This window comes from Cryptomeria japonica, chromosome 10, assembly GCF_030272615.1.
Source record: "Cryptomeria japonica chromosome 10, Sugi_1.0, whole genome shotgun sequence".
Classification (NCBI taxonomy): Eukaryota; Viridiplantae; Streptophyta; class Pinopsida; order Cupressales; family Cupressaceae; genus Cryptomeria; species Cryptomeria japonica.
In genome coordinates this window covers 474,367,214-474,393,453 of record NC_081414.1, presented here as the reverse complement: position 1 = coordinate 474,393,453, position 26,240 = coordinate 474,367,214, and positions in this window count along the sequence as shown.

Here is a 26,240-nt window from a genome sequence, read left to right as displayed (position 1 = left end):
GTTCATTTTTTCAGGACTTTATTTGATGTTTAGGGATTTTTTTTCAGGACATTTTTCAATTTTTTTTATGACTTTTTTAAGGACATTTTTCAATTTTTATGATTTTTTAAGGACATTTTTCAAATTTTTATGATTTTTTCAGGACATTTTTCAACTTTTTTGAATTATTTCAGGACATTTTTCAATTTTTTTTGAATTATTTAAGGACATTTTTCAATTTTTTTGAATTATTTCAGGACATTTTAAATGCAGAAGTTCCAGTGATTGATCATGACAAGGGGAACACACCCAATGCACAGCGGAAAGACATATAAAGCAACCAGGACCAAAACATATGCACAAGAAATGGAGTAGGACAATGATGTTGACCAATCACAGGCCTGGAATAGAACATTGGGTCAAGACAAAGATAGACATGATAAACTGATCGAGAGAAAGCATATCTTAGAGGTCATGACAGATGACAGAGCAATGATCTCATCTTACACATGGCGCCTGTTTGCTAGGTTTTCACCAAGGTACTTGCCCAAAGTGCCTGTTTGCCAGGTTTTCACTAAAGGGTGAATCATTTTTCTTTACTCTTTTTTTGTTCTCTTTTTCTTGTTCACTTTTTTTGTATTTTTTCGCTTTTTTTCACTTTTTTTTGTATTTTTTCGCTTTTTTCACTTTTTTTGTATTTTTTTAGGATCATACTTGAAGAAGTGCTGATAGAAAATTATACCCAGTACTTGCGAAGGTGCATGCTGTTGACAGGATCAGACAAAGGTTCACCTTCTAGAGTGGCAAGCTGATATGCCCTCGAGCCATAGGCTGCAGTCACTATGAAAGGCCCAACCCAATTAGGTTCAAACTTACCTTTGATGATGTTAGTAGACTGTGCATTCTTAGGGTTTGCCTTTAAAACCATATCTCCCACTTTGAAGTGTCACCCTTTGACCTTCTTATTATAAGAGCGACGAAGACGGTTTTGATATGCTTGCAAATGTGTCAGGGCTGTCTGACGTTTCTCATCTAACATTTCAAGCTGGTGCAACCGAGAGACTCTATGTGTCTCATCATCAATCAGATGTTGCAAGGAAACACGCAAGGAAGGAATTTCCACTTCCAAGGGTAAAATGGCTTCCGCACCATACACCAAGGAATAAGGTGTTGCACCAGTACGTGTGCGGATAGAAGTGCGATAGGCCCATAGTGCTGGATTCAACTGAACATGCCAATCTCGACTAGCGTCATTGACAACCTTTTTCAGGATCTTGATAATGGTTTTATTTGATGCTTCGGCTTGACCATTCCCCTGTGGATAGTATGGACTGGAGAAACGGTGTTGGATATGAAAGTTTTCACAGAGTTCCTTGACATCTTTATTCTTGAAGGGATGACCATTATCTGTGACTATGGAAAGAGGAACCCCATACCGGCATATGATATAATTCAATAGGAATTTTGAAATTTGCACACCAGTGATATAGGTCATGGAGATAGCCTCGATCCATTTTGTAAAATACTCTGTGGCTTTAATGATAAACTTGTGTCCATTTGCAGATGTCGGGTGAATCTTGCCAATAAGATCCAATCCCCATTGAGAAAAGGGCCACGGAGATATGACAGAATGAAGCTCTTGGGCTGGTGCATGAATGTAGTTTCCATGGATCTGGCATTTGTAGCACTTCTTAACAAAATCATGAACATCCTTTTCCAGAGTGGGCCAATAATACCCAGCACGAATCAACTTTTTGGCTAAGCTCAGACCATTGAAATGGCCCCCACATATACCATCGTGAACCTCATGTAAAGCCGTTTGTGCTTCGTCAGAATCCAAACACCTAAGGAGGGTATGGTCAAAGGAACGATGGTAAAGGGTGTCAACGATGATGACATATTTGGCTGTCTATCGGATGAAGGCTTGGCGTTGGTTAGCGGAAAGGTTGGGTGGTAAGGTTTGGGATTTCAAATATTGATATACATCATTGTACCATGGGGAGCTGGGACCAACAAGAATGCACATCACATCTGCTGTCGGAATGTCAAAAGAAGGAACCAGCAACTGTTTGACTAAAAATTCACATTTGTCCATATTGTGGGGCATATTCAACATGGAAGCAATTGTAGCCATCACGTCTGCCGACTTGTTTTGCATTCTTGGAACTTGATTGAAATGGATAGCCGTGAATTTTGTCTTGAAGAAATCTACCATATGCTTATAGGGAATAAGCTTTTCATCTTTTGTTTTGTAGTCATCATTCACTTGTCGGATGACTAATTGAGAATCTCCATAGACTTGCAAATGTGTGATATTCTAGTGGACCGCTACTCGGAGTCCCGTGACTAGTGCTTCATACTCTGCAATGTTATTGGTACAATGAAAAGTGATTCTGTAGGACTTAGGAATAGCATCACCTTGAGGGGTGACAAACAAGATGCCAGCTCCGGACCCGAACTTGGTATGGGATCCATCAAAGTATAACTTCCATTCATTAGAAGATGTGAGAGCAAAGATTGATTCATCTAGAAAATCGGTCAACATGGGATTATCATCATAAATAGGAGCCTCTGCAAGTTGATCTGCAATGACTTGTCCTTTTATCGCCTTTCGCTCCATATACTCAATATCAAATTCACTGAGGATCATAACCCACTTTGCTGGGCGACCCGTCAAAGCTGCTCTGCTAAGCAAGTATTTTAGAGGATCAATTTTTGCAACCAGCAATGTTTGGTGATTTAACATATAATGTCAGAGCTTCTGTGTTGCAAATACCACTACTAAGCATGCCCTTTCAATAGTTGAATAATTTAGCTCATAACCTACCAGTGTCCGGCTGATATAGTAAATAGCTCGCTCTTTGCCGTTCTCATCCTGTTGGGCCAAGAGAACTCCTAGTGCTGTTTCAGTTGCAAAAATATACAATATAAAAGGCTTTCCTTCTATAGGAGGCATTAGAATAGGCGGCGACAACAAATAGTCTTTGAGAGCTTGAAAGGCTGATTGACATTGCTCAGTCCATTTAAAAACAACACCTTTATGCAATAGATGCTGGAATGGATGACATTTGTCGGCCAACTAAGCTATGAAGCGACGAATTGACTGTAGCTTTCCTTGCAGACTTCTTAATTGCCGGAGATTGGAAGGTGGAGGCATATCCATTATTGCTTTAACCTTGGCAGGGTCGACCTCAATGCCTCTGTGAGAAACAATGTACCCTAGTAATTTGCCAGCTATGACACCAAAGACACACTTCTTTGGATTGAGTCTGAGCTTGTAGGTCTCCATTCAGTCAAAGATTGGGCCCAGGATGGCTAGATGACTATCTCTTGTGACAGATTTGCATAATAAGTCATCAACATAGTCCTCCATCAAAGTATGCATGAAATCATGGAAAATTGTCGTCACTGCTCTTTGATATGTTGCGCCTGCATTTTTAAGACCGAAGGGCATCACATTCCAACAGTAGGTACCCCAAGCACATGTGAATGCAGTTTTATGTTGATCTTTAGGAGCAATGCGAATTTGGTTATAGCCAGAGAAACCATCCATCAATGAGAGCATCTCATATCCAGCAGTCATGTCAACTATGATGTCGATATTTGGCAATGGAAAATCATCTCTAGGGCATGCTTTATTGAGATCCCTCAAATCTATGCAGATTCTGATGCCTCCAGTCACTTTGCTAACTGGTACCAAATTTGAAATCCAGTCTGCATAATCGATGGGTTTGATAAAGCCCACATCTAGTAATTTTTTCAGTTCTACCTTGACCAAAAGAGCCACCTGGGGATGCATCTTTCTAAGTTTCTATTTGATAGGCTTGGAATCTGCTTTTAATGGCAAATGATGAAGGACTAATTCTGGATCGAGGCCAGGCATATCTGCATAGGACCATGCAAAGCTGATCTTCTTCTCAAGAAAGAAATTGACAAAATCTATCTTTTCCTGTTGTGATAGAGAAGCAACAAAATGAATGACTAGGTTGTCAGGTGTACCCAAATTGATTTCTTTGGTCATTTCCACGAGCAATGTTGATTTATCCTGACTTGATAGGGGTATGTCCACTCTTCCACCTTTGGGCGCCTCAAAGAGGTTTTCACCCGCAGGTACGTCTTTTATTTTTACCTTTGTATGATCAGAGAGTGCCTTACGGTTTTCACTCAAAGATCTATTCTTTTGATTTTTTACTTTTTCTTTTCTTTTTTCATTTTGATGACTGGAAGATGGAGTTGACTTCCCAAAATATGTTGTGGAATCTAGGTCAATAGGAAATCCTACCTTATGATCACCTTGTGGTATGCCTTCCCGTAGTCCAAGGAATTCTGCAATTGCTTCATCATTTTGAAAACAGTCCAATGTGAGTGGTTCTTGTTGGTCATATTGGATAAGTTGGGGATAGATGAGGGGCATGTAATCATCGATTTTTAGGAGAGAGAGGGCTGATATGGTAAAGATGTAAACATCTGTGGTATCACTGTGTGAACTACTTGTATCTGATTCAGAGCTTGGATCCCAGAATGACTCTATCCAAGCATGAGGACATGTTTTAGGAAGAGGAGTGATTTCATGTTTGTCTTCCATAGGCAAATTATCAGGGTCAAGGAAAATATTGTCAAGGGCATAGGAGCTAGAAGAAAAGGAACTCCACTCCCATTCATTGGAATCAGTTTCGGGTCAGATATCCTCAGGTGTTATTTCATCATCAGAATCACACCCTTTTCTACACGTGGTCACTTTGGTAGATGAGGATCCAATTCGCAATGGTACAAAACCTAACCCTAAAGTTAGAGGTCGCATCTTGGGTATAACAGGTTCTAGCCTTCCATTGTTGTTCAGGCCTAAGCCACTGCAGCCATCATATCCTTTCTTTTGCAACATAGTGAATCCTTTGCCGTATTGTTCCACTAGCAACCTGATAGGTGGGGTCTTAGTTGGATCCTTATAAAGCCAATCTATGACATCATCATCTAAAGTTTCTTTGTCAAGTTCACCCCATCTTGTAAATGTAGTGGGAGGCTGATATTGAATAACGACCTTAGGTTCCTTTTGCAATAAATGCGGTTTGTCATATGATTTTGGAGATATTGGTAAATTCCCGATGAGGAATGTTTGATCCATTGAATATTCTCTACATCCTTGTTCCTGTATCTTCAATTTTCCTTTGACAACATCTAACAATTCATTAGGATCCACATAACTATGTGATTTGGCCTCTCTATTGACTAGGACTTGCTGCTGAGGGGTATCCTTTAGAGTAGCACAAAATTGAAATGGATTAGGATCTCCTAGAATTGTTATCTCAGTTCCATTGTAAGGATATTTTAAACATTGATGATAGGTGGATGGAACTGCTTTCATTGCATGGATCCATGGACGGCCAAGAATCATATTGTAAGGGAGATCAAGGTCCAAGACCTGCAAGAAAGTGTTTTCTGTCACTGGACTGACTCTGATAGGCAATGTAATTATCCCTTTGGATGGGCACTCAGCATCATCATATGCTTTGATTGTTATTCTTTTGGAAGCATCAATGTCATTTTCTGTATATCCAAGGCCAATGACCACTCTCAAGGTAAAAATATTAAGACCCGCTCCGCCATCTATCAAGACTCGTCGGATTTTGCAATTATGGACAAAGACTTCAAGGTGTAAAGGATCATTATGAGGGAGCTTATCAGGTGAGATATAATTATCAAAAAATGCGACATTTTGGGAAACAACTAGATGTCCAATCCGGGCTTGAAACTGGTCAACATCAATGTCTGTCAGGATAGTGGACTCAATTAAAGCTTTATCCAGGACTGCACGATGCATGGGGGACATTTTCAACAACTCAAGGATTGATATTTGTGCAGGTGTCTTTCCTAGATGATCCAAGAGATTATACTGACTTGCAGGAGTTGGTTTGGAAGGAGCTGCAGGAGCTCCTTTCAGGACTATTTTAGATCGACGAGTAGTAACTGTGCAAGAAGGATCTTGTCCCTTTATTCTTAGGATGGAAACATACTCATTTGATGCGCGAAAACAATTGATGACATTGTTATAACCAGTATTTGCATAATTTGCTGTTTGGGTAGAGTTTGAAGAAGACGCTTTACCCTTGTCATGATCAAGCAAAGGAGTTTTGAAAATAGTATGATCAGTGTTAGAGGTCGCATGGGGTGGATCTACCTCAATTACTCCTTGCTCTAACAAATCTTGAATCATATGTTTCAATTGAAAACATGATGCGGTTTTATGTCCTTTGGACCGATGATACTCACAGTATGCATTATCATTCCACCAATGCAGTTTTACCACTGGTTCTGCCTTGATATCTGGTAGCTTAATAAATTTTGCTTGTATTAATTGTTTCATTACTGACTCAATAGGCTCTCCCAATGGAGTAAATTGTCGAGGAGGCCCATCCCTTGATCGGAAAGGTTTGCGCTGCTGGATTTGTTGCTGGCCTTGTTGTTGATTATATTGTTGAAGATGCTGTTGGTATTGCGGCTGTTGAGTAACATTGCTTGCTGGTGTTCGATTTTGTTCCATAGTTGACATATTAGGAACACTCAATTTCTTGATCGTGAATGGGGGTTGATTTGTATTCACCACTCTTGCATCAATTTCTTGATCGTGAATGGGGGTTGATTTGTATTCACCACTCTTGCATCAACAACTCCATCATTAGTGACATTCTTGTTCTTATACCAAAATCTATTTCTGTCCCCTGAATTGTTCGTGTTGTCACTGTCTTTGTTAAGCTTAATGATTCCTTTAGCTACAAGAGCAGTTTCAATGTTCATCCCTTTCTTAATGAGTTTATCTATAGTACTGGGACTCTTCAATTTTAGTTCATACATCATTTCTGGTACCAAATTTTGGATAAACAGATTCACTTGTTGTTCTTCAGGTATATCTAGGGAAGAATGACTATACAAGCTTCGCCATCGTTGCAAGAAAGTCACTAATGGTTCACTTTGCTTTTGCTTGGTGTTGCATAAATTTGGCATGGTCACGTCACTGTCGATGTTGAATGCAAAGTGAGATATAAACTTTTGAGCCAATTCAAACCAAGTCTTTATATTTCCTGGCAGATGCGAATACCAATCCATGGCTTGTCCTGTGAGACTTCGTGCAAATAATCACATTAAATATGTCTCCTCATAGCTCACTTCAGTACATGCCGTGAAAAATGCTTGAATGTGATCTTTTGGATTGCCATTCCCTTTATATTTCTCAAAATTACGTGCCTCAAAATGTTTAGGGAATGGAGGCATGTATAAGCTCTTATCAAATGGATTAGGACACAAATCCTGATCTGTATACAACTTCTTTGTTCCTTTAGTTTCTAATGCGTCAACTTGTTGTTGCAACTTCTCAAGCTATTGCACAATTGTATCAGACTTTGGAGGTCCATCATTAATCCCGGTGGGTACTCTTTGTCGATACATCGTATTTCCGATCGGTTGTTGATGCTCCGAAATGGCCGTTTTTGGTGTCTCCGACATATAATGTTCTTGGTACATCTCTTGTTGTTGTGGTTGTTCCATGCCTTGATATCGACCTTGTTGCTGTGCTTCTTGTAGCCTAGGTTGATATTGCAATTGAGTGTGTTGTTGATATTGCACAGGCGCCAATTGCGGTTATGAAGTATGATAGCTTGTTTGCCTTGGCATATATTGAGACACATGTTGTTGATGCTGACGAATCGGAATTTGTTGACTTTGTGCCAATTGTTGTCATGGTGTATATCCCATCATTTGCAAAAAACTTTGTTTAGGTGGTTTTTGTTGTTTCTCCTTAAGATGGGGTATAGCACTTGCATTAACTTGTTGTGTTGTTTGTCCAATCCATTGTGATGGTTGCAAGTTTGCATTAACTTGTAATGGTGCCGAAGGCGCTGTAATTTGTTGTCAAATGTGAAATTGTTGTTGTTGTACATTGCTTGTTTGCACATTCGATTGTACCTTTTGTGTATTACTCAATTGTTGCAACAATTGTTGGTGCAAACCACTATCTGTAGTTCTTTGTGTCGCCATTATTGAAGGATCTGTCGCAATAGTGTTTGGCAAATATATTGAGCTTAACGGGATATAAGAACTTTGTTGCATCATGGAATTGTTTTGGACATTGGTGATATCAGGCATTCTAGTCATGAAGCTTTCTTGCATCTTAGATTTTGATCCAATTTTATGCATGTAAGGAACCACTTCTTGTTGAGGGGTAGTTGTCAATATTTGCGTGGTCTTCATTTGATCTTGTGTTACAGGTGTTGTGTTGAATAATGGATTATTTATTGTCTCAAATGGTGACTTTTGAGGAATAGTCATTGTCAATGCCTTTGAAGCACGTTTACTCATCAAGGTAGGTTGAGTTGCTTGTTGCACATTTTCTTCATTTGGATGCGAAGAGAAACTTAACATCTCACCGCCTTGTTGTTTTGCCACATTGATTTGCTCACTTGAGGAGGTCACATTACTCATCATGTTAAGATACTTTTGTGGAAACATCTTAAAGACCTTGTTCAAGAACTTATCCATCTTTTTTGTCAACTTTGGATCTTGAAGGAACATGTCAACATCATCAGAAGCATCAGAATTTGATGAAGAATCTGGTTGGACATTTGGATTCATTTCTTGTTGAATGCCTTGATCTGAACCAAATCCTTGTGAAAGAGTTTGTTCTTCATATAATGTTTGTATTTCATGTTGCAAGTTTGGTTGATTCCAATCAAAAGGTGCATTTCCTCTTGGAGTTAGTGGAACACTCCCATGTCCTGGTTTCATAGGTACAAAGACTGGTTCATATAATGGAGGTGGTCCAATTTGAACCATTCCATATGGTGGTAGTGATGTGTTTGATGAACCTTCAATTTGTACTGTTTGACTGGTTTGAAATTGTGAATTTGATATGTTGTCAATGGGTTGATATGTTGGTTCACCCATCTTTTTAGATTTTGATCTTGTTTCAACAGGCATGTCACTTATGCAAATGTAATATTTTGGAAATTTTCAAGGATAATGTATGATATGCAACTAAATAGATGAAAATGAAATCTATGGCAAGAGTGCAATCTATGTTTTTGGTTGTTTTTCAAGATTTTGACAAACTTTTTGGAATGCAGATCTAAAAGAGACCCTTAGGAAATTGAAATGATGTCCAGACCTCAAAGGACAAAAGGACCAAGTGACAATAGGACAAAATGACAATGTCTCCCCTATATGCTTGGATACTAAGCTAGGTTTGACCAAATGACATTGATGACAAAAAGACAAATGTTTGATAAGGTCTAGACTTCCTAACAATGACTTAGGGTTTATCAAAGATTTGGATTACTCAAGTATGACAAAACCTAATTTTAACACTATATGCAAAGGGACAATTACTATGCAAATGACCCTAATATGATATGATAATGACCTAAGCTTGATGAAGAGACCTAGGGTATGCAAATGCAAACGTATGACAATGGTATGACTCTAATGCAAGAGGACACATGCAAATGGATGACCCTTATTGATATGCAAAGGAGTATGACTTAGGTGAAACCTAACCTTGGTACTTGACAATGACTTTGCAAAATGCAAACCTAGGATGAACCTAAATCTAAGTGACATGAATGTTGAGACAAGATTTTGAAAAATGTTTGACAACCATGTTTGAAGATGTTTTGAATTTGAACTTTGTTGGATGAAATGTTCTTGTGTTTAGCCCTATTTTGAATCAATTTGTCTTGTTTTTGAAATGAGATACAATTCAACTTTTGACAAGCAAAGAAGACAAGATATTTCAACTTAGACTCAAGACAATCATGCTCATTCACACATTTCTTATGGTAGGCAAGGACATTAGGTAATTGAGAGGTAGACTTGTTATGGGATTCAAGGAGAATACATAGATGCTTGACCCCATGGGCTCCCCTCCACGACACTCACTTCTCAGGGCAGCCAAGCATCAGTCCCCATGGAAATCTCCCCATGGCAAACTTAGTATCTCTTCCAAGTATTCGAACTTGTCCTTCTCAAGCAACTAGAAGGATTTTTGGCCTCTAAATACAAGGTGTTTAGTAAGGATTTCTGTTATGCGTTACTCCTTGATGTCACGCAAGTGTGATTGAGACATTAAGCCCACCAAGATACCAAACAAATGTAGTCGCGCAAGCACGATTTAGACCGTGAGGTCCTACTTAGATGTTGATATGAGAAAGAGTTCAAGGGTCATCACTTCCCAAGTAACTGCAATTCCCACACAACCCTTCCTTCAAAGCTTTCGCCCATCAGGTATTTGTTTATAGTGAGTTAGAATGCCAAGGTATTCTAGCCGTACTCACTTTGGGTCATTCCCTTCTCACGATTATCACTTGCTTGCAAAAGTAAATGGTCAGGAAGGCAGGCCCACTAAAGGTGACACACAATAAAAAACATGAGCATGGTATTGAAGATCTGGATTCCTGATCACCCTAAGAAGGATGAGAGCATACTCTCCTACTCCAATGTCAAACTCAACAATCAAAGCAAACATATATTCATTCCATCCTATTTAGAAATCATACTAGGTGCCTAAACATTAATTGCAAACACAAAGTTTAGTTGTAGTCCAAGGCAACCTGCAAAACCCAAGTCAGAAGTTTGATATGTTTAGTCTTTGACTATCAAACCTGCATAAAATGTGTTAGTAGTTTCATTTGTTGTCTTTGTCATGTGTATGCCAAGGTTCTGCACAGAGAATCAGTACCAACAAAACCAAAAAAGCAAAAACAGAATGCAAAAGAAAACAATTTGCAAGTGAAAAACACTGTCTTTTACCTCTGTTTCTGTCCCTACACAGGCGCAGAATGTCTGACACAGGCGTAGAATGTCTGACACAGGCGTAGAATGTCCTTGTCATAGGCGCAAAATGTCTGACATAGGTGCAGAATGCTTGACACAGGCGTAGAAGTTCCCAAAAAACACCGTACTACCCTGTTTCTTGGGTTTTTGACCTGCAAATCAACTCAAAAGCACTCAAAAGCATGATTAGGGGGTTAGTTCATGTCGGGTTCACCAATTAATGTAGCTAGGAATATCAGAAATCATCAAAGCAAGTCAATATTAATCTAGCTCAATCACAAAAGCAAATTGCAATGATCAATCCTAACACACTCAATAAAGACATGAAAACAAAACATTCAAGATTTGAAAATTAAGCAAACCAAGTGCAGATTTGAATGTCTCCTTGATGTGGCTCCATTGTCCTTCTTTCTCCTTCAAATAGCTTTGTTGTGGATCTCACCTACTAGTGCATGATCATGATATGAAAGCAAGTAGACAAGATGATTGCTCAAGAATACTTGAAGTGTGATTGATTTGACAAAGTGATTAGTAGATAATCTGATTATTAGATTAGGATTGAAGAAATTCATCCAATTTATAGAAAAATTGGAGGAAAGATCAAATTAGCATGAGGAGATTCAAATGGAAATTGCAAATCAATATGAAAAATTGTGACAAATTATGACAAATTTGCACTTTCTATGCAAAATTGATTGATTGATAATTCATGACAAAATTATGACAACTTTCTATGTCAAAATTGATTGATTGTCAATTATGACAAATTATGACAAATTGAAATGTCATTCCCATGAAATTAGGAGAAAAATAGGAGGAAATTGAATTAGAAATTAGGAAAATTAGAAAAATGGAAATTAGGAATTAGGAAATGAGGAAATTGGAAATTAGGAATTTAGTGAATTAATTAATAATTTTTCATTTATTAATTAATTCACAAAGAGGAAATTTAGAAATCGATGAAAGATTAGGAAATTAAGAATTAGGAGAAATTAGGTAAATCAATTAATAATTTGTCATTTATTAATTAATTCACAAAAAGAAGAATAATTAGTTAGCCAATTAAATTAAACATTTAATTGTGACACGAAGACCTAGGATAAATAAATAAATTATTTAACCTAGAGGGAGAAATGACAAACAGGGTTAAATGAATAAAATCATGAAACCCTAAAAGATGAATTAGAAATGCAAGGATGACAATTAGGTCTTGACAAAGGATAATTGATATCAATTCGATTTGATCATGATTTTGAATTGATAAAAGACCAATGCTGACAAACGATGTGATTGATAAATGCGCCAATTGACGAGGAACAATGACTAATTGATCCAAATTGACACAATTGAGAAAGACGACGATCGATGACAAATCGATCGCAAAAATGACAAAAATGACAAGAAGACAAGGATCGATGACAAAATAGATTGCAAAACGACAAGATTGAAAATGACAACGATCGATGACAAATCGATCGCATGATGACAAGATTGAAAAGCGGACAAAACCCTAATTAGGATTGACGATGTCCAAAATGATGACAAATGAATACGCACATTGATGCGACAAGATAAGATTGACCAAAATCATGACTAAAGATTGCTATCGACAAGACCAAATTCGAGAGCGAGATAAATGAAGAATGAAGAAGAAGGACTCGCTCGCAAATGATAAAGACCAAGTGCGTGACATAGGAGAAATGTTAATGCGATGCAAAAACCCTAAAATAAGGCAATTCGCCAATGTTAAAATACGACTTCGCAAGCATTGACCATTTTTAGGTGTCTACACTCACATGCTGATGTATGCTCTGGAAAATTATTTTATTTGCATATACCAGACACTATTGCATCTCCTCATCAGTTATAGCACCACAAACAGTCAATAACTTCTGCATCTTTATAGATTTATCCTCTTCAACTGTAGACAATCTCCTAGCATCTAGCTTGTTGTACGAATCTCCCGGTATTTGTTTTTCAATCTCAATTAATGCTTTCTTATATATATCTAAGTATAAAAAAACTGCTTCCTTAATCTCCATTTGTTCTTTATCATCCATATGTACATAGTAATGTTGGATATTGCTCAAAATTCCATCTTTAGTTATTTGATCAATCAATTCAGCAACTGAGAGAGGAGGAATGACTTCAATACTCTTACTGGATTCAAGAGATATATCTATATATATGATTTCTTCTTCTTGTCGGGAGTAGAAGTAGACTCCTTAATCGGTTTCCTCTTCTCTGTGGGTTTCCTCTCTTTTAAAATTTTCTTTGGGGCTGCCGGAGGGGTGACCTTTACTTTCTATTTCTTTCCTTCCTGAAGCTTCTTCCTCTATATCCTTATGTAATTCTAGGGAATCTTTGGGAGCACAACATTAATATCAGAACCGGACTCAATAGGGGCAATACAAGTTTCCGGTTTCTTCCTCTTCAATACACCCTTGCCGTTTATTATTGCTGGTGGAGTCTGAACTGCTGCTGAAGATGACCCTTTTTCTAGTCCAATGATTTATTTGATTTCAGAGGACATCTTTTGTAAAACTTCCCCAACCTTCTTGATTTGTCCTTCCCTTTGATTCTTGTGAAAACTCTAATTTAACATTGACATAAATGCATGCTGACCTATCATACCGGATTTAAAATTTATAATCTCTATACTAGAAAACCTTCAAACTGACTTCTCCAAGATTGAAAACAAGCTTTGAGACCGCTACCGAGGGTAATGCAAGATCTATCATTAATTTTCCTCCCCCTAAGGCTAATGCCTTAATTACGGATGGGTTTCTTGCTGGTGCAAGAACATTCCGCTCTGCCAGTTGAGTAACCGGGTTGTTTGTCTCTGTTGGTTGATATTCAGATTTCTTAATCCATTTCTTCTCATGGTCCTTCTGGATATAATCAACCTTCTATTTTCCTTATTCATAATTTCCTATCGGATTGTTCTTGCTTCTGTAGAATTTAGCAATATGTCCTATTTTGTTGCATGCATAACAAGTGACATTATTTTTCTGAATTTCTTTACTGTATCCTTGATCATTCCTTAACCTGCATAGATTAGCCATATGTCCAAACTTTCCACATGTATGACATTTCACATTCATTCTATAATCTTTTGTCCTATGACCATACTTCTTACAATTTGAACACTAACCGAGAACTGCATTATTATCCTGATTTGCTCTATTTCTACAATGTCTTGCCATATGCCCAAATTTATTGCAAACAAAACATCTACCATTGAATTTATCTGCATTGGGTTGCCTTATCGGTGATTTTTGGTTCTGGTTGATAGGTGGATTCTCCTTCTGATCGGTTGCTTCAACTTCATTTGCAGTACCAGAGCTTTCTCCATGCTCAAATCCAAGACCTCTAGTGTCTCCCTTGCACCTTTGATCCTTCAATAGCTCATCAAGCTTTGCAAAACTGTCCTTAAACTTGCCTTTGTATTCATTTGCAATATCTAGATCTCCTCTTAGGACTGTTATCAATCTTTCCAACTCCTTCTCATTATTCTAGGATTGCACCAACTTAGTTCTCAACATATCATTCTCATGTGCTAGCCTAATGCATTCCTCAGATCTATCTTTCAGAGATTTGCCAAGATTTTATGCATTCTTCTTCTGGTCTTCAATCTCCTTGGACATCCTCATATTTAGGACTTGCATTTCATTCTTCATGACACTATTCTCCTGACTCAACTTCTGACATTGTTCTCTAAGGGCATTCTTTTCTTCATCATCCTGATTTTGTAAAAGTTCCTTCCTTCTAGCTTGAACACATGATAGCCTCTCCTGTAGGATAAGAATAAATCTTTGTAGAGTTCAACTCATCTTGCAACTTCAATTTCTTCATCCTTTCAGCATCATAGTCTTCAAGTGCTACTTCAAGTTGTTTATCCATACTCATCTCCATGGATTCTGGATTTAGGATCTTCCTTAAGCTATTAGACTTACTCCAAGACACTAGGCTCTAATACCAATTGTTGGAATCCAAGAACACTAAGAGGGGGGGGGGGGGGGCGTGAATCAGTGTTCTACCGATGAGATCAATTTTAACCTTATTAACAAAGTATTTCAATAATTGATAACCATAAAAGAATATAACAGTAAGTAGAAATGAAGCAACCACAAGAGCATACACCATAACACATAGATTTATACGTGGAAAACCTCAAAGAGGAAACAACACAGTGGGATTGGTGACCCACAATATCTATCCACTGGCCAAATGAATAAATATTACAATAAGGGCTTGCACATGTAGGAAGGCCAACAACCTAGAGCACACTGATCATGACAAAAGGAGCCTCACTGACTACAAACACCTAATATGGAGTTGCAAAAAAAATTCTCAACTCAAAGAATGTATCTACTATGCTGGATGAGTTCTGGTTCAAGCACTATCTGTATTGGTTTTCACTGTGTCCTCCCTTATCGGTAACTTACTTCGCATCCCAAACCTCTAAACCAATAATCAAGACCGACTACAAAATATTATATTCACATTCAATTGATCGACATTGCTCACATAATATCATATCACTATATATAACATCTATCTATATATTTTCAAAATAACCTAATCGGACTAACTTAATTACCCTTCCTAATCACAAACATAAATGCCTTATGTCGGCTTACAAAGATATTACAATTTATTTACATGTCGGCTTAGACAAAAATAAATACATTAAACTTCGTGAACGATGCCATTAATCACTGCCGTGTAAACCTATTGGGTCAATCTCCTATGTCGACCTCATATACCGGTTCCTAGTTTGTCGGTTTCCCTGAATGTCAGATGACAAATCATGAATACCAGTGAGTATCGGTTAAGTGCCCAACCCAAGATGATGTGTATTGTCATCAATGACAACACAACTAAACTAAAACAACTCTAATGGAATAAAGTCTTCACCATCTTCATCTGTTGATAGGTTAGCAAGAACACATCACTTCATTGGACCAGTTCAACTCTACTTCCACATATGGCCGCAGGACTTTGACAGTTTGAAGCTACAAGAGATAAACTAGATTACGATGTCCAAATGTTGCAAAAGATAAATAGTATGCAAATAACCACATTTACCACATCTAAACATTTAGATCATCATATTTACTCTCGTAATTGGCCACATAATCATATATATATAAGCATGCAAGTATGCCATATATGTCTTATAACATACCAAATCATCAATTTTTAAGTATCATGGACATACTTAAGCAAACAAGGACAAATTCATCTAAAAACCATATAAAAGGACTATTAAACCATCCCATCGTTCCTCACAATTGAATTCCTTGATTGTCTCAAAGCAGGAGTGACCAAGCCATTCCTAAATAAATCAAGTTCCCTAAAATCACTATATGCATTAATCCCAAGCTTAGGTGGTGTAAGTGGATTCCAATAGAATCCATTTGACCTTTCAATCCTTCTCCATCTTTGGTCTTCTTGATTAGCATTACATCCAATACCTCACCAATCTGGTACTACCCATAGCAGTAAAAGTGGATGAAAGAGCCATGGGAGCCATGTAAGCTCCTGCCTGTCAACCAACTTCATGTAAGTTTTGATCCTTTGGATTGCTACATGGGAATTGAATAGGGAATGTGGCTCCTTTATTTTTATCTCATCACTCAATTCCTTCCATATCTATTGAATGTGTGCTAATAGTAATCCTCCTAGTGGCCTTTACTAGCTAAGTAAACATGGCATAGTTGTTCCTCTTATTATGCAATTTCTAAGACCATACCTTTGGCTTGTTCATCAATAGGATCCTTTTATTTAATATTGAATTTAGATCTTTTGACTCTATTCTCAAGCCTAAAATGGATGACTTCTCCATTTCCTTACAATTCATCATTTCATTCCCACTATTCTCCTCATTATGCATGTGAGAAAAAAAAGCTCTCACCTGGAGGTCACCAACATAAAGGAGAATATCCCACTTTGCATCGTGAGGTACAACAAGGTTGTGTAAGTAAAAATTACACAAGGAATTCTACACTTCCACTGTGAAATTATGGAAGATATTAACAATATTGTTTTGGACTAAGGAGTGGGATAAGTCACAATAAACTTGCATAAATTGGAAACACAAAATTTTTTCTCAAAGAAAGAGAGTGTATACCTTGGCAGGTGGTGTACAATTCATAATCTGAGGAACCTTAATGGCCATATGGTCTATTTTTCCTTTCAATCTTTTTATTTTAGTTTCATTTTCTTGGAACTCTTTATCAAATCTTAGTTGCATGTTTCTTCCTTTTCTTTTATCCATTTTGCTTCCCATAGTTGTAACTGCTTAAGTTGGTTCCATAATTTTAATGCTAAAGTAGGTGATGACAAGAAAATAAAAGGTGTAGGATACCTTGTTCAGGAACTATACTAGTGTTTTGACTTACAATCTTTTCAAATTCTTGAGAAACCATTTCTACCAATTAGTTGAAATTAGTGTCATCTACTCACGACTTTGACCTCTAGTTTTTGAACATGTTCTTCTTTTAACATTGTTTTTTCCTTCTTCCCTTCCACTATTTCTAGTATAGCCTCTTTAATTGGTTCTTCTTCTTTACTCTAAGTCTCTTCTTCATCTAGTCCCTCCTCTTCATCTTGAGCTTCCTCTTCTTCCTCTACCTCTTGTTCACCCTGTACCTCTTCCATGTCATGTGCCCCTTCTACACCTTATTCCTCTCTTGACAATAATTTTGGCACTTTTTCTTCTATCTTGGTGTAATCATGCTCACTACTAGCCTCAAAAGGGATGTATATCATAGGCTGATTTTTGTTTTCTTTTCCTTTCCTACAGTAGTTTTCAACCTATGAGAGCTTCTAGTTGTTTATTAACAACCTTTTTCAATTTTGGTCCTTCCTCCTAGTTAGTAGTAGCTGAAACCTTTTGCTTAGAAATTATATATGAGACTAGAGATACTGGTGTGGTTTCTCTATCACAAGTGCAGAAATATAGGGTTTAATCTCTTTCTTTTGAGACTTATCAATTAGAGTAGAAAGAGTAGGTTGTTTTGGTGATGGAGGGGTTAATGAATCTTTGAGCTTTATTTTCTTTCCTACAGAAGGGGAGGGTTCCTCTATTGGCTCAAGCTATGATTATACATTTTCAAGTGTCTTTATTTTCTTTTGAGGTGATGTCTTCATATTTTTCTTAGAAGGAGAAGGGGATGGATCCTACTACTTCTCATTCTTGTTGGGTAAATCCTTCTTTTTCTTTTCCTTTAATGGGGAAGTAGCAGATTCTTTCACAAGCTTTTTCTTCAGAAATTCTAGATCAAGGGTTTTTTTTATTGCTTTCATTGATTTCCCCTTTTCTTATAACTTTCCCTTACCCTTCTCTTGTTTTACACAGGAATATTTCTTAACACTTTCAACAAAGGGTGGCTTTTGAGCTAGTTTTTGGCTTCTAGTTGTGGCTGCAGGAGGTGTCCTTTTGGGTTCATATTCATCCTCAGGATGTTTTTTATTCTTTTGAGGAGATAGATTCTTCCTCCTCTGAGCTACTTTTATTTTTACTATTTTGCTCTCTAAGTCTAGTTTTCCTTCTCCTAGGCCCTAAATTTAGATGCTTAACCTTATTTATATTTGAAAACTCTTTCCAACTCATCCAAGGAAAATAAATTCCTAAGCTTCTTTTCACCAATAATGATATAAGACAGTGATAGGTGAATGCGGTATTCTTACCTTTATGCACTTCAACTACCATCATTAAGAGGAAATGAGCTAAATAATCAGGCCCATTGATGTGCCTCCCATGCTTGAGGTGACTCAAGAATTTAAAGTGATGAGAATGAAAAGCTAACAATCTGCCCTCACAAGTGAAATATCTGATAATGTGAGTTGTTGTTGCCACCCACTTATTAGGTAATGTTACTCTTTTTGTCCCTTGTTTGTTGGTTTCTAAGGGTCTATATCCTAAACTGGTGAATTTCACCCTTGCGATTAAAGCATCATGGGACTCTATATAATGCTCACCATTAGTTGACAACCCTAAAATGTCTGTTATAGCCATCATAGTTCCATCACATCGTAGTCCCTTCATCATGGCTACACCATCCTCAAGAATAAAAGAAAATTGTAGGGCTATATCTGTATCAAATTATGTTCTTATGAATATATTCAACCTAACCAACATTTACATATTCTTCCTTGCATTGATGTTCATCGTCTATGAAATTTTGAACAATCAACTCTCTACTCCCATGACTAAATTCTTCTTCAAATCATTGGTAAACTGCAAAATTTGAAAATTCCTTGAATTCGAGCTCAATTTTGACAAGGTTTCTTTTTAGCAAGTATTCAAGACTCATGCAAGAATGATTAAAAACATGAGTTGTTGCGTTATCTTGTCATTGATGTCAACCTGTCTTGTGTTATCATTGATGTCACTATTTGTTATAGATGGTCTGAAAATATATGTTTTAATGTTGTTGTTGTGATATTGAGTAAGGTTGAGGTGTTTCTATAAGGTTGGTGTAGTGGAAGTTTAAATATGTAAGAAAGAGTTTTTAATGTCTTAGTGGAAGAATGATTTGCATTCCTCTGATATGATTTGAGTGTGCTTATGTATATAATGTTTATGATCTATGTATGTTGTCTATCAAGTTTATAGGTCCTCTATTGCTCATATGGTAGAGTTGGTCGTTGTTGTTTCTGATAGTGGCTGTTAGTCACAACTAGTTTGGAGAATGCTTGACAGTTCTATGATTTGTGGATTCAAGTGTTGGTGCTTGGACAAAATGTTTATTTGGTCTATGTAGTGTTCTATTTTATTTTTTGGTGATGGTTTGATTGGAAAGAGAAGTTATGGTCTTTTGTGTTGTCAGTTGGGTTGGTTTTTGATTAACTATGGTAGTGTATCCTATCTAGATCATACCCTTTTGGTCCGGATATGATTTGGTCGTTGAGTTTGGATATTGATATGGACTTCAACATGTCATGTGTAGATCCACTTTGAGTTTTGTGGATGGGAAGATGGTTTTGGACCACTAGTTGGCACACTACATTGTTTATCTACACATTTCATTTGTTTATGACCTTGGAGGATGTGTTAGTGTGTTCAGTTCATTCGAATCATTTGGAAAGGATGTGTTGTGATGTTTTTGGGTCCCCTCTAGCTCCTATAGTGGATTGGAATGGATGTTATAGGTCTGGGTGGCCTAATTTATGTAATTTTGTATATTTTGTTTGTGACCAACCTAGTTTAGGGTTTCAATGAATTATCTTGTATATATAAATATATGAGTTGGGTATGACATGTATGTGAATTAATGTGAAGTGGACTTGAATGATGCACAAGTAGATTTGGTACAATAGAAGTGTGAAAGATAGTTGTGAAGAGCATTGAAATAAAGTTTGAAGTCATATGTGTTTACCATGATATTGATCACTTGACACATCGGTTCAAGGAAGATTTCATGGTGTCAAGGAAGTTTTCATGATCAATAGATCTTGTTCATTTTAGTTTATTGATCCTCTACACAAACTAGAGAAAGGTGTATTCCTTTTGGCATTCCGTGCATTCATTTGTATCTTGCCCTAGGACAATGGGTCTTAGTACTTCAAGTCCCCAATATCTTTCCCTAAGGTATTGCACCTTAGTCTTGCAAGTCTTTTCAAGGGTACTAAGCTCCTTGGCCTTTGGCCTAAACATTTTAATCAATTATACATATATTGAGGGTAAATCTCATCGTGGTTTTTACTTGTTTAGGGTTTTCCATGTAAATTTGGTGTTCATGTGTATGTTTTTCTTTCATGTTTCATAATTACAAGAATAAGCTAAGTGTTGTTTAAAGTTTAATTGATTAGAAGTGAAGTGTTTTGAGGTCCAAGTTGATTGACCCCTTCTCTTAGTCTCGTGATGTGTTTGAAAATTGGTATCAAATATTGGTTCCTCTTTGATAAGCTTAACTATTTGAGGAAGATTTGTAATGGCATCGGAAATTAATTTCAGAGAACCAAGATTTAATGGCACAAGCTACTCTTATTGGGAGGAAATAATTGAATGCCATTTGGAATCTCTACTGATTGGAATATGGGAGAGTTCAAGAATGGGTATAGTGCTATGAAAAATGGTCCTAAGAATCCAAATGAGGTTAAGACATGTGAGTACAATGTGAAGGATAAAGTTGCAATTATCAATTATTTAAGTGATGTAGTATTTTCTAAAGTTGTTGGGTTGAAGTTTCCTAAAGAGGTCTAGGAGAAGTTGAGAAGTGTATATGAAGGTAACAAGAAGACAAAGCAATTCAAGTTGACAAACTTGAAGCATAAGTTTGAGGACCTAAGAACTTCTAATGATGAGAACATTGAAAGTTATATACATTGGGTAAATGAGAGTGTGAGTGCAATTAAGGGTATTGGTGGTAAATTAGAAGGAAGTGAAGTGGTGAGAAAGGTGATTTTGACACTACCTAAATACTAAAACCCTAAGAAGTTGTTATACTTGTGTGAATATTGTCATTGATGTCAAACCCTGTGATCTTCTTAGGACTAGATGTAGCATGCTGAGCAACAATGGAAGATATGTATGTATGTGATATTGAGTAGTGAGGGATGTATGATTTACATGAGTAGTTTTCAGAATATCCTTTTCTCTGAAATCTAGTGTTTTGCTATTCATGGTAGAGATTTTCCTTTTGTATCAAGTGTTGGTATTAGTTATGATAGTTGAATTTCTACCTAGATATTTGTATTGCAATATGATCTATGAATCCTATTCTCTGGAAACTGTGGTGTTCGTATCTTGAAGATGGAAGTTGTTATTCTTGGAGTTTGTGTTTATGGGTTTGTATCTATGGATCCAACAAACCTTTTGTTTTGCCTAAGTAATTGAAGCATGTGTTCCGGTAATTAAGAAGGAAGTGTGTAGAACATTAGTGAAGGCCGACTTGGTTACTTTGTTTTGGTCAAGGCATATTTGAGTAGTGTGTTGATTTGAGCAATGCATTATCTATATAAATCTTTTTTGTGCTTGGTAGACATATTATCTTGGTATTGTTGCAAATGTGATGTTGATGGTTGTCATTAATGATTGTCATTGATGTCAAAATATTGTTTTGGGATTGGCTCCTTAAGGTTAGTGATCCAAGAGATGTGTTCCTGAAATGTGTTCCTGAAATGTTTGGTGGTCCGGAAGATGTGCTATAGTTGATATTCAGTGTTGTTTATTTATGTTGGTGGTAATCTAGATTTCTCTATTTATCAAATATGGTATTGATTGATTGTATTCATGAGTGTCTTGGTTTCATTCTTATTTTTTACTAAGTTGGGTAGTGCTATTTTGGGTCTAGTTTGATCTAAAATTGGAGAATGAGTAGAGACATTTGTGTAGCATATGAGTCATGATTTGGATTTGATATTTGTGATGGATGTAGTGTTGATTTGACCAATGAAGTGCATTGTGGTATGGTCTACTTCTCATTCCTTCCCACCACAAGAATGTTAGTGATGACTTATTTTGAATATTTGTTTGGCTAACTTAGAAGATTATGTTTCTTAGAGACAGTATATATAAGAAGATAATTTGATTGTGTTAAGATATGGAAGATGTACGAGACTAAAAAGAAAAATCCAATTAGTGTTGGTATGTGAAGTGTGGTGTTGAGAGACACCAAAAGTAGTTCCAATATTGCAGTTCATGTTTCAGTGGTGGATTCTCTTTTCTTTCTTCTTCCTTCGATAGTGAGCCTTTTTGGGCAGTGAGCATTCTGGTAGTGAGCCACCCTTTTGTAAAAATCACCTTAATCGGTGTCACCTTAACCAATGCTATATATTGAGAAATAACATTCTCCATGGTTTTTCCCTTCTTGGGTTTTCTACGTCATATCTGGTGTTCATTGTGTGATATGTTTTGTGTATGTGCTTTCATTTTATATCTGCTTTAATTAATTCTATTATTTTTTTGGATGCGTGAAATAATTAAAAGAAAAATTTAAGTTGTTAACTGATTCACCTCCCTCTCATTTTCTCGGATATTTAACAATTGGTATTAAAGCTTTGGTTCCTTGGAAAAGAGCTTAACCGCTTGAGGTAGATCCTGATCTGATGGCACATAAATTAACTATTCCTATCTTTGAAGGATCTGACTATGGCTTCTGGAAAGTGAAAATGAAAGGTTACCTAGTCTCCTTGGGCTACAACACTTGGAAAGCAGTGGAAACTAAGTATGTACAATCGGCAAATGGTCCTACAACTCTGGATGAAATTCAAGCCTATGAAGAAATGAAAAGGTGAGGTATGCTATCTTTAGTTCTCTATAAACAACTAAATTAAAAAAGGTTATTTCATTAAATGCTCATGAGGTTTGAGAAAAGTTGAAGGATATCTATGAAGGAAATGTCAAAGATAAATTATCAAAGAAGTTGATAGGTAAGTGCAGATATGAAAATTTGAAAATGGAAGAAGGAGAATATATAACAATATATTTTAAAAAGGTTGACAATGCAATAAATGAAATCAAAGAACTTGGCTACACCTTGACAGATGAAGAAATAATTGAGAAGATTCCGATGTCTCTATCAGAAAGCTGTAGTGATAAGATCTCTGCTATTGAAGAAACTTATGATTCAAAGAATTTTATCAGGGAACAACTATATGGCACTTTGTCCGTATTTGAGATAAGAAAGTTTGGAAAAGACAAAGCAAAATTTGAGACTACCTTTAAAGCCTCTGAGTAAGATCCAGAAGATAAAATCTTGGATGAGATGTAAACAAACTTTGTATAGAGACTGAAAAAAGGCACAAACAAATATAAAGGTATGTTACCTCTTAAATGTTTTAGATGTGGAAATATTGGTCATATAGCTACTAGTTGTTTGGAAAAAGGATCAAGACAAAAATTCAAGGAGAATAAAGGGAAGTTTAATAAGAAAGCTTATTAAGTTAAAGATGATGCTGGTATTTCAGATGATGAATCAGACTATGAAGATGGTGACTATTTATTTTTGGTAGAAAAAGATGTACCTAAGATTGATGTTTCTAAGACTGTTGCTACTTGTTTGAATTCTAGAAGAGATAGAAATGAGTTGTTGATTGATAGTGGTTGCTCAAATCATATGACTAGTGATAAAAGTAAGTTCATAAAACTTGAAAAGTATGATGGAGGTTCTATTAGGTTCAGAGATGATCGAACAACACAAATTGTAGGAATTGGCTCTATTACTTTTGATGAAAATCATAATACTGATAATGTTTACTATGTGGAGGTCTTGCATCATAATCTCTTGAGTGTTGGGAAAATGTGTGAAAACGGTTATAATTTTGTCTTTAAGGATGATGGTTGTGAGATCTAGAAGGGATCCAAAATTGTTATTCAAGTAGGGAAAAAGACTGGTGGAAACATGTATTAGCTAGAAGGAGCTAAAAGACATTATTTGTTATCCCAGATCAATGATAGCTAGCTCTAGCACTGGAGGATGTGTCATATCAAATTTGATAATTTGGTAAAGATCAGTTCTTTGTGCAATGAGATATTTGCCAAGGCTGACCAAACTCGATACCATTATTTGAAAAGAATGTCAAGAAGGAAAGAAGATAAGAGGAATATTCAAAGGAAAGAAACAATCATCCACTAGATTGTTGGACTTTGTGAGCATATACTTATGCAGTCCTACCAGAATGAGAAGTATACAAGGTGAGAGATATTTCATGTTGCTAATTGATAATTATTCTAGAATGACATGGGTTGTATGTTTGAGACAAAAGTCATAAGCATTAGAAAAATTTAAGATATTCAAGATAAGAGTTAAAAATGAAGCTGACAAAAAGATTAAGTGTTTGAGGTCTGACAAAGGAGGATAACTTATTTTTGATGAGTTTAACAATTTTTGTAAAAAATATTGTATTAGAAGACAATTATCTGCCTCGAGGACACCACAACAAAATGGTGTAGTGGAAAGAATGAATAGAAATATACAAGAGGCAACTAAAATAATGATCAAAGGAGAAAAACTACCAGAAGTCTACTGGAGAGAAGCAATTCACACAATTATCGACACTCTTAACAAAATTCTATATTGGAAAAGACATGGAAAGACATCGTATGAACTATGACATGGTAGAACTCCGATAGTGAAATATTTTAAGGTATTTGGAAGAAAATGCTATATCCAGAGAGATGAGGATAATCTTGAAAAATTTGACAGTAGGGTAGATGAAGGTATATTCCTAGAATATTCTATAAAGAGCAAGGCATACCGATGTTACAACAAAAGATTGAACAAGATTGTTGAAAGTGCAAATGTGAAGGTTGATGAAGACATTTCTAAAGAATCTAACAACTTGACAGGATATGAATTTGATGAGTCCGTTAACAAAAAAAGGGAAGAGGAAACCATAGAAGAAGAGAAAGAAAAGGAAACTCAGGATGCTCTGGCATCTTCATTTAAAAACCCATGGTATGTATAGAAGAATCACTTAGTGGATCAGATTATTAGAGATAAAAACAAAGGAATTATCACAAGAAGCAAAGAAGGTCAAGAACAAGTTTTGTTATGTTTAATATTTAAGACTGAATCAAAAATAGTAGAAGAATCTTGCAATGATCACATTTGGATAAAGGCAATGAGAGAAGGGCTAGAGTAGATTGAGAAAAATCAGACATGGGAACTAGTTCTCAGACCGACATACAAGAATGTACTTGGAACAAAATGTGCATTTTGGAACAAGTTGGATGAGGATGGAAAAGTTGTGAGAAATAAAACAAGTTTGGTTTTCCAAGGTTACGCACAAGTTGAAGGCATTGACTTTGAAGAAATATATGCTCTTGTTGCCCAGATGGAAACTATTAGGATGTTTTTGGCTTTTGCAGCATTTAAGGATTTCAAAGTTTATCAGATGGATGTAACATCAACATTTTTTAATGGAGAGCTAAAAGAAGAAGTTTACATTGAACAACAAGAAGTATTTAAGCTGAGAGATGATCCAAACATTATTTTTATATTGAAGAAGGCTCTATATGGAATAAAACACAATCCTAGAGCTTGGTATGGAAGGCTAGACAAGTACTTGATTGATTAAGGATTTTAGAAGGGATATGTTGATAGTAATCTTCATTTCCAAATTGACTTAGGCAAAAATTTGATTGTTGTAGTGTATGTTGATGACACAATATTTGAAGGAAATAAGGCATATGTTTACTAATGAGATGTAGAAGGAATATGAGATGCCCATGATTGGTGAGTTAAATTTCTTTCTTGGTTTGCAAGTAAATCATAATAGCAATGAAATTTTTATTTCTCGGTCTAAATACATTACAAAATTGTTGAAGAAGTTTGGTTTGGAAAATTCTAAACCAGTGTGTACACCTATGACCACGAGATACAAGTTAACAAAACATGATAAATTTTCTAATCCTAATGCAAGTCAGTACAGATCAATGTGTAAAGTGGAAATTTTGAGCTTAGCAAATCCACCAGTTGGAGAGGAGA